We start from the raw sequence: 9151 nt of genomic DNA on the forward strand, positions 1-9151 counted from the left end.
GGACCTCAGTCTCCCGAGTACATTTTCACATGCCTCCCCCTTGCTCAGCCACAGCGGGGACCCCACCCCCCTTACCTGTATCAGGAACAGTGGCTGCAGCAGCGGAATCTGAGCGTGTCTGTAGACCCAGCCTCTGTGCTATCTGGAAATTGCAGAAGTGAGGAAACAGAACACACCATTGCCAAGTCACCCCCCGGAGGAAATACTGTGACCCTGGGGCTCCTCCAACAGATGGTATAGGAACCTCCACGCGGGGTCACTGGGCCCCGGCCACTGCTCAGAGGGTTGTCACAGAGCCAGGGGCAGGGTGGGGCATGGGCAGTGACCAGCATGCCAGGCAGCTGGGATAAGAGAGAGAAAACAGAAAGTGAGAGAGCATACTCTTAGGAGAGAGAGAAACAGCATGACAGCGAGAAAGAGAGAAGTGAGTGACCAAGCAAACGGGAGAGGGAGAGAGGGGGGACAATCAGGAAAGAAGCGAGAGATGGGAGGAGAAAGGCACACAGAGAAAGGCAGACGGATGTAAACACAGAGAGCGTGAGAGGAATGAGGAGACACGAGGGCAGGAACCAAGGGAATTAAAGGAGAACGTGATGAGACAGACGGTGAGCGTGTTCCTGGTGCCCATGCATGTACATCTGCGTGTCTGTGGATGGGTGTGAGGGAAAAAATGAAAGAAAGGCGGAGAGGGAGAGACAGCTAGAACACGAAGAGGGAGAAGGGAGGAGCTCATAAGCGCTGCCGTGGTCAGTGGCGTGACTGGGCTGGGCATCGCTGGTCACCAAGAAGCACCAAGCCCGAGAAACCCATGGGGACAGCGTGCTGAAGGGCTGTAGGAGGGAGCAGGCGCCCCAAGGCCCTGAGCAGGAGTTTGGCACCGTGCCAGTTCATGGGAGTGAGTGAGGGTGAATAGGTGTGGGCAACAGACTGGGGGAACGCAGGTGAGTGCATGCGTGCTCGTGTACCTGTGTGCGTGAGAAAGTCAGTTGGGTGGAAGCTTTGTGTGGATGTAAGTGAGAGATGAGCCAGAGCTCCCTGCCTCAGTTTCCAGTCCATTTACCCACTCATTCATTCAATCAGGAAATTACTAAGTGCGCCCAGGCACAAGGCACTGTAGAAGACCCTACCTACAAAAGCAAGGTGCTCACGTATCAGCCAAATCCAACGCCCTCCTGCACAGAGAGGGAAGCAGGCCTAGACGGGACTAGGGTCCCAAAGCGAGGCAGGTGCAAAGCAGAGCCAGCAGAGGCTCCTGCCTCGCCATTCAGGATCCAGCCTCAGCTCCGCACTGCGTGACTGGGCTAGCTTCCTCCTGCCGACTGGGACCCTGCAACTGTACCTTATCAAAGCCACAAATGCATCTCAAAGGACAAAATCGCCTTGAACGTGTGCCTCAGCCCTGAAGAACTAGAGCCAAAAGTCTGCCCCTGCCCCAGCTCCACCCCCATCACACACAGGCAGACACGTTCACACCTCTCCCATATATAAGCCTTGCACGCTCACGTACCCTCAATGCACACTATCGTGCAGACGCCAACTTACAATCACATCCCTCCACTCCCATGTGCACTCAGACACTCAGGTGCCGAGGTCTGTCACCCCTCACTCATACCTGCCCAGTTACGTCTTTCCTCATGCCCATTCACGTACGCTTCACATTCACCCGCCACACTCACTCGCCTCACATCCCAGCATGCGGTCCGGGCCTCCTGTTAGGAACTTTGAAGAAGCCCCGTGTGGCCATCCCTCCCCAGCTCCCATAGAGGCATCTTGAGTCTTGAGTGCCCTGAGACACAAGAGACCATGGTCTACTCACTGCATTGCCAAGGCCCTAGCTCTGCTCCCCAACTCGGATCCTCTTTCCCTGAAGTGGCTTCACCTTCTCAGCCATCCCCCATCCCCCACACGCCATGAGAGACATCAGCCCGGAAGGACCTCCAGGATCAACCAGCCCCACCCCTCCCACCATCTGACCACAGACTCCAATTTGTGTCAAATTGGATTTGACTCTGGATTTGTGTCAAATCCAGAACTATTTGGCTCGGCCTTGTTTTTCAACAGTCCTTTATTCATGTTCTCGTGATAGATGTTTCAGGACCTCTTTTGACATGATCAATAAGCAGGGTAGGTAGGCGGAGACTGTCAACATTTTATTCCTCATTTCTTCCTACACCCACATCCATTGTGTTAGCAAATTTGGTCGGTTCTACATATAAACCTGAATCTAATCAAGCCTTGGGGAACACTAGGTAAGGGTATTTGGGACTTGTGTGTACTATCGTTTTTTGTTTTCTTAAGTAATCTCTACACCCAACGCGGGGCTCAAACTCACGACCCTGAGAGCAATAGCCGCACACTCCACCGACCGAGCCAGCCATGTACGCCCTCTGTGTACTATCCTTGCAACTTCCCATGCATCTACGATTATTTCAATTTTTTTTTTAATGTTTATTTATTTTGAGGGAGAGAGAGACAGAGTGTGAGAAAGGGAGGGTCAGAGAGAGAGGGAGACACAGAATCCGAAGAAGGCTCCAGGCTCTGAGCTGTTAGCATGGAGCCCGACGCGGGACTCGAACTCATGAACCATGAGATCATGACCTGAGCCAAAGCTGGACGCTCAACCGACTGAGCCACCCAGGCGCCCCAAATCTACGATTATTTCCAAATAAAGGGTTAAAAATAATAACTAAAAATCCACACAAAAGAACACAGTGGAAAGGGACTCAAGAGGAGCGTGCTTAAGGAATAATAAAAGTGCTAACAATAATAATCCAATGCTATTTAACACATGGTGGGCATTTACTGTGTTTCAGGCAGTTGTACCCTATGTAATTGCTTTATACATGTTATTGTGTATGTCCTTACCATATCCCTCTGAAGTAGGTGCATTCATCATTATCTCCAATTTAGAGACAAGGAAATTGAGGCAAACAGAAGCTGAGTAGCTTGCCAAAGTCACCCAGCTTATATGTGGCAGAACTAGAATTTGAACCTAGATAATCTGGCCTCGGAGCCCATTCTAGATCTTAACCACCGTGCTGAAGTGTGAATAAATGGGGACCAGGAAAAAAATGTTAAGAATAAAATAAAAACATATATCAGGGTACTGAAAAGAGATGCACACTCAAATGGGCAATCTGAGGGAAAAGGGACCACTTAAAGAGGTGAGGGCAGGGCTAGAGAACCAAAAGGAACCTTGTAGTACTCCAAGGCTCCCAAGAGTGGGTGCCTTCACCATCCGAAAGGCTGGAGAGGGAGAAGTTCTGGAACCCAAGGGTAGCTATTTGGAGAGGGCTGCCAGGCAGGAGCTGTGGCCTTGGGTAAGAAGTTGCGGTAATCCCCCGATGACTGATCTCTTGCCAGGGCCTCCCCTTGGACTCCCCCGGAGTCCAACCAGAAGCAAGGGATAAGGGTAACGTAGTCCATACAAGTCAGCCTCCGGAGGCACAGAGTGGGGATGGAGAAGCAAGATCTAGAGGGCAAAACAGAAGATATCCAGGACAGACAGATTCGAGAAAAGCAGGGAGAATTTAACATGGACAGAATTTTAGATGATTCTAAGGAATTATTGTTAAGTTTACTAAGTGATAATAGTGGTGTGGTTATATAAGAAACTATTCATATATATGGAAATATTTGGAAATGAAGTGACAGGGAATTGCTTTAAAATATTACAGCAAAATAAGGAGAAGAGAGGAAGGAAGGGGAATGGGAAGGATGGAATGGGGGAAAGAGAGAGGAGAAGGAAGGATGGAAAAAGGGAAGGAAGGAAGGAAGGAAGGGAAGGAGGGAGGGAGGGAGGGAGGAAAATAATGCGGCAAAATATTGAACCTAGGTAATGGGTGTTGAAGCAGGCTGAATAATGACCCTCAAAGGTATCAGGTCCTAATCCTTGGAACATGTAACTGTTACCTTACATGCCAAAGATTTTTCAGGTGTTGTTAAATTAATGCTCCTGAGATGGGGAGATCATCCTGAATAATCCAAATGAGCCTTAATACAATCACAAGTATCTGTATAAGAAAGAAGCTAAGGGAAATTTGATTACAGACTGAAGAGAAGGCAATGCGGCCACAGAGGCGGGGTGACATGGCCACAAGCCAGGAAAGCTGGTAGCCACCAGGCACTGGAAAACAGATTCAGTCCTAGAGCCTCTGCAGGGAACACACAGCCCTGCTGACTCCCTCCCCATTGATACTGATTTTGGACTTCTGGCCTCTAGAACTGTTAAGAGAATAAACGTGTGTTTATTGCGGTCATTTGTGACAGCAGCTATAGGAAATGAATACAGGTATATAGAGACTTATTTTACTCTTCCCTCTCTTTTTGTGTCTGTTTAAAAACCTTTCTAATAGGGGCACCTGGGTGGCGCAGTCGGTTAAGCGTCCGACTTCAGCCAGGTCACGATCTCGCGGTCCATGAGTTCGAGCCCCGCCTCAGGCTCTGGGCTGATGATGGCTCAGAGCCTGGAGCCTGCTTCCGATTCTGTGTCTCCCTCTCTCTCTGCCCCTCCCCCGTTCATGCTCTGTCTCTCTCTGTCCCAAAAATAAATAAATGTTGAAAAAAAAAATTAAAAAAAAAAAAAAAACCTTTCTAATAAAGTTGGTGTGGCACACAGCCAAATCATAACGCTACCTATGAAGTAGTGTTGCCAAGGAAATAGAATCAGCAAGTTCAACCACCAGTTTACCGGAAACACAGAAAAGGACCGGATCATAGGGATACACTCAGCAAACTCAGACAGAGAAAATGTAAACGACCTGGCCTCCTCAACAAATACATATTTTTAATTTTATTTATTTATTTTGAGAGAGAGAATGATCAGGGGAGGGGCAGAGAGAAAGGGAGAGAGAGGATCCCAAGCAGGCTCCGCACTGTCAGCAACGCCCAACGCGGGGCTCAAACTCACGAACTGTGAGATCATGACCTGAGCTGAAATCAAGAGTCAGACACCTAACCGACTAAGCCACCCAGGCAGCCCTAAATACATTTAACTTAAATTTTAAATGATAAATAGATAGATAGATGATAGATGATAGATAGATAGATAGATAGATAGATAGATAAATGATAGATAGACAGACGTATATAGATGGATGGATGGATCCAAAATCTGACCACTTTGAACCATCTCCAGTGCTTTGGCCCTGGTCCAAGCCACCATCATCCCTCACTAGATGTAGCCCCTCACCTGTCTCCCTTCCACCCTTGCACCCCCTTTAATCTGTTCTCAATACGGCTGTGCAGTTGAACCTTTATACATCAGTCAGATCACATCCTTTCTCCGCTCAAGGAGAAAGGGCCCTGTAAGGCTTGACCTCATCTCCTACTTCTTTTTCCCCACCTTTTAGTCACACTGGCCCTTCTCCTCCACCTCAACACACTGGGCACATTCCTGCTTGGAGCTTTTGCACCTCCTGTGCTCTCTGCCTAGAACATTCTTCCCCAGACACTCAGAGTTATTCAAATGCCACTTTCTCAGTGAGGACTTTCCTGATAACCCCAATAAATTGCAGTCATCCCCCAGCATGCCCTAGGCCCCTGCCCTGCTTTCTTTTCCTCCACAGCACTTATCTAACACACCATATATTTTAGTTGTTTACTTTGCTCATTATCTGACTCTCAACTAAATTGTAAGTTCCTTGAGAGCAGGAATTTATTTGTAGATACTGATGCAAATCATCGGCAATTCATTAGGGAAAAAATAATAATAAAATTAGATCCTTACCTCACACTATGTCCAGAAATAAATTCCAACTGGCATAAAGACCTAATTATGAAAAGCAAAATACGAAGAGTTTTGGGGGAAAAAAAGTAGAGGAAAATATCTTTATGATATAAGGGTCAAGGAAAATTTTTTTTAATTAAGACATAGAAATTATAAATAACAAAGAAAAGTTGGATAAATCTGACCACATAAAGTTTAAAACTGTGTACATCAAAACAAAACAAAACTGTGTACATCAAAAGATATGATAAAAAGAGGAAGACACAAGTCACAGACCAGTAGAAAATATTTGCAATACATGTAACAAAGGATTTTCAAGCATAATATAATATAAATTCCTTCAAATCAGTAACTTAGAGACAAGACCAATAGAAAAATGGGTCAAGAAAGGAGGAGGCAATAGACAGAAGAAAAAGCCTGAATGGCTACGAAACATAAAATATAATCAGCAGGAGTCACTGGGTGGCTCAGTCAATTAAGCGTCTGACTTCGGCTCCGCTCATGATCTCATAGTTCATGACTTTGGGCGCCGCATCGGGCTCTGCACTGAGAGTGAGGAGCCCACGTGGGATTCTCTCTCTCTCTCCCTCTCTCTGTCCCCCATGCACGTGGGCATGCATGTGAGTGCCCCCCCTCCTCTCTAAATAGATGAACAAACTTAAAAAAAATATATGATCAACATTTCAGGCAATCAGGAATGCAGATTAAAACAACCAACCACCAGACTGGAAAAAATTAAAGTCTGCCAATTCCAAGTATCAGGGAGGATGTAGAACAACGGAAACTCTCATTGTGCTGCTAAAACGATAGTACAAAAGGCACTACACCTTGGAAATTAACTTTATAATAAACTTGAAAATAGGCACATCCTTCCTAGGTATACACCAGAAATATTAATATTTCCTGTATACAAGGAAACGTATATTTGCATGTTTTCGCGATACAATCCTGTGCATATGTTAAAGTGAACAGAGCCACATATAACAACACGAACAATAAACAAATAAAGCGAGGATAAATACAGCATGATACTATTTCTTAAAACTATGACTGCTGGTGGACACAATACATATGCATGGATATAGAAAAACAAATTCAGGATATGATTATCTCTGGGGAGGGAGGGAGAGAGCAGGACTGGTGAGGTACACAGGGGGCTATTACACCTGTATGTTCTGTGTAATTGGTGGCAGGTGCAAAGGTGTTTGTCATATTTATGCATACAAGTCAAGAAACATGCCCCATCATATATGGAGATTTACCGGAAGGTTACAGCGATTAAGACAGATGTTATAAGCACACAGGCAGATAATTAGTGCCAATGAACAGACTAGAGAAAGAGTCTCTGGAGGCAGGGATCACCACAAAACCAGAGACCTCTGGGAGCCAAAAAGTAACTTGGGCAGTATGTTCCTTCTGAGAGCCCTTTCTGGGATGCCAGCCCTAATGCCCGGCGGCCCTGAATTCTCCTTCCTCCTCACTATAACCTCAGTTTCTGTCTCTGCTTCTCTCTGGCTCTCCTGAGCACGTGTGCCATCTCTTATTCTCCCTCAGACTTTGGGAGTTGGAGTCCCACCCTGCCATTCAACAACTGGGCCGCCCGAGCCTCAGATTCTTCATCTATAAAGTGAGGACGGCACCACTAGCCTCACACAGGGATCAGGTCTGCTAAGGACAGACATGTATGGGCAGCTAGACCCCATTCTCCTCTTTCCTCTTCCTCCTCTTCCCCCACGTCCTCTCCTTCCCTGGTCAGGCTGAGTCCCACCTGCTTTCACTGTCCAGCCTGGGCCTACCTGCAACAGCACACCCGCTCCCCTCCCCTGGCTTGTAAGAGGACGGCCTCACCGCCTCACCACACACCTTGCACTGGATCTGGAAGGAAGCCTCAGGGGGGTGGCCAGGGCCCTCAAGGGTTCAATCTTGAACTTGCTTATTTGCTACCTCTTTAAAATATAGAAAAAAAATCGTTAAAAATAAATTAAAAAGAAGTAGACTCTGGGGTCAGACTTACCTATGTCTAAATTCCGTTGTTTTCTCCTGGCTGTGGGATATTGGGCAAGTTTCTTAACCTCTCTGAGCCTATTTATATCAAAACATAGCTTTAAAACAAGAATAATAGTATATACTTCATAAAGGAAGTGCATAATGAAATAATGCTTGTAAAAGCATTGGGTATGATCTTTGACCCACAATGGTCATGTGATGAATGCTAGCTAGCTTTTTTTTTTTTTTAACACCAGCTTCTGCGGAGTCCCAGGGTTATCAGGAAGCAGCACTCAGACAGCTAGGACAGTGGCCTCTCCCATCATGCTCTATGATGTGGCCAGGACCCCTAGCATTTTTTTCCCACCCCACCCATCCCCTCCACGATGCACAAGCAGGACCCATGGTAGAAAGTTAAAAGTGGGGACGGTCCCAGCCCCTGTTCCAGCTAAGCAGCAGCACCCAAACGTCCTGGGGACCTGTCTGGGGATGACGAGAGTTTCTGTGATATGTACATGTGGTTGCATTGATGTGTGTGTTCGTGTGTGTAGGAGGGATGTTTGTGTGTCTGTGTGGAGTAGGTTTCTTTGTAGCAAGTGAGCAGGGGGTCTTTCGTCTCTGGGCTTGTTGTGTCCTGCAAGGATTCACGTGTGTCTGCCAGTGTTGACGTCCCTGTTGTGTGTCTGCAAAGATGTGTTGCCCTGTGGGCAACAATATACATCATATGAGGGGCAACTGTCAATTGTGACACTTTGCATATTGTGCTTAGTGAAGGGTCATGGGTCCTATCAGATGTTAAGGGTCTGCTGTGTGTTACGTATTTGTGAAGGGCCATGAACTAGGTCTGTGGGTGACGAGGGTCTGTTCTGTGTGATATGTGTGAATGCTACATCTGTTGACGATTGGGTGTTAAATGTCTACGAGGAGTAAAAGGAAAGTTGTGTGTTTATTGGGGATGTGCCGGTGGGAGAAAAGTCAGGCATAACCAAGCTCTGCGGACCCCTCCAGAGCCTGAACAGCCTCACAGATTCCACGGGGCAGCCAGACAAAGCAGGCAAACCTGGCCCTCTCACCCAGGTCACCAGACTCTTACCTGAGAAACAGCAGAAACGGTGGTCTAGGGGGTGACAACAAAGCTGAGGAAAAGATGGAGGGCACCGAAAGCATGTTTCCTGGTCGGTTTCTCGGAGAACCCAGGAAGTGGGGTAGAGAGTAGGGAGGAAGCAGAAGGCAGGCCTAGACCTAAGTATGTGACTCACTTTACGCTCCAATCCCCATTCAACAGCTGAATAAAGAATTAGGGGAGGCCTGCCTGCAGGCTCCGCTGGGCAGGGCATAATGCAAGGAAGACAACTCCTTGGGTGGGGCCCCAACCCCAAAGACACTGGGAATACCCACGTCTAGCCAGGGAACCTCTCTGTATGTCAGCTCAGCCAA

At 47.3% G+C, this 9151-nt stretch overlaps 1 protein-coding gene across 2 annotated transcripts in view; it reads right to left on the reverse strand.

Annotated features, from left to right (window-relative positions):
* The window catches only part of PTAFR (platelet activating factor receptor), a 30414-nt gene extending 22488 nt beyond the window's left edge, over nt 1-7926 (reverse strand). The window contains exons 1-2 of one of the 2 annotated variants that reach the window (XM_045476291.1): nt 7743-7926; nt 76-142 (exon numbers count right to left, since the gene is read on the reverse strand). The gene's annotated coding sequence lies outside the window, so the exon portion shown is untranslated. The remainder of the gene's footprint in view (nt 1-75; nt 143-7742) is intronic. The other variant, XM_045476292.1, reaches the window with a different exon arrangement.
* Nucleotides 7927-9151: the final 1225 nt, after the last annotated feature.

This window comes from Leopardus geoffroyi, chromosome C1 (assembly GCF_018350155.1).
Source record: "Leopardus geoffroyi isolate Oge1 chromosome C1, O.geoffroyi_Oge1_pat1.0, whole genome shotgun sequence".
NCBI classification, from domain to species: domain Eukaryota; kingdom Metazoa; phylum Chordata; class Mammalia; order Carnivora; family Felidae; genus Leopardus; species Leopardus geoffroyi.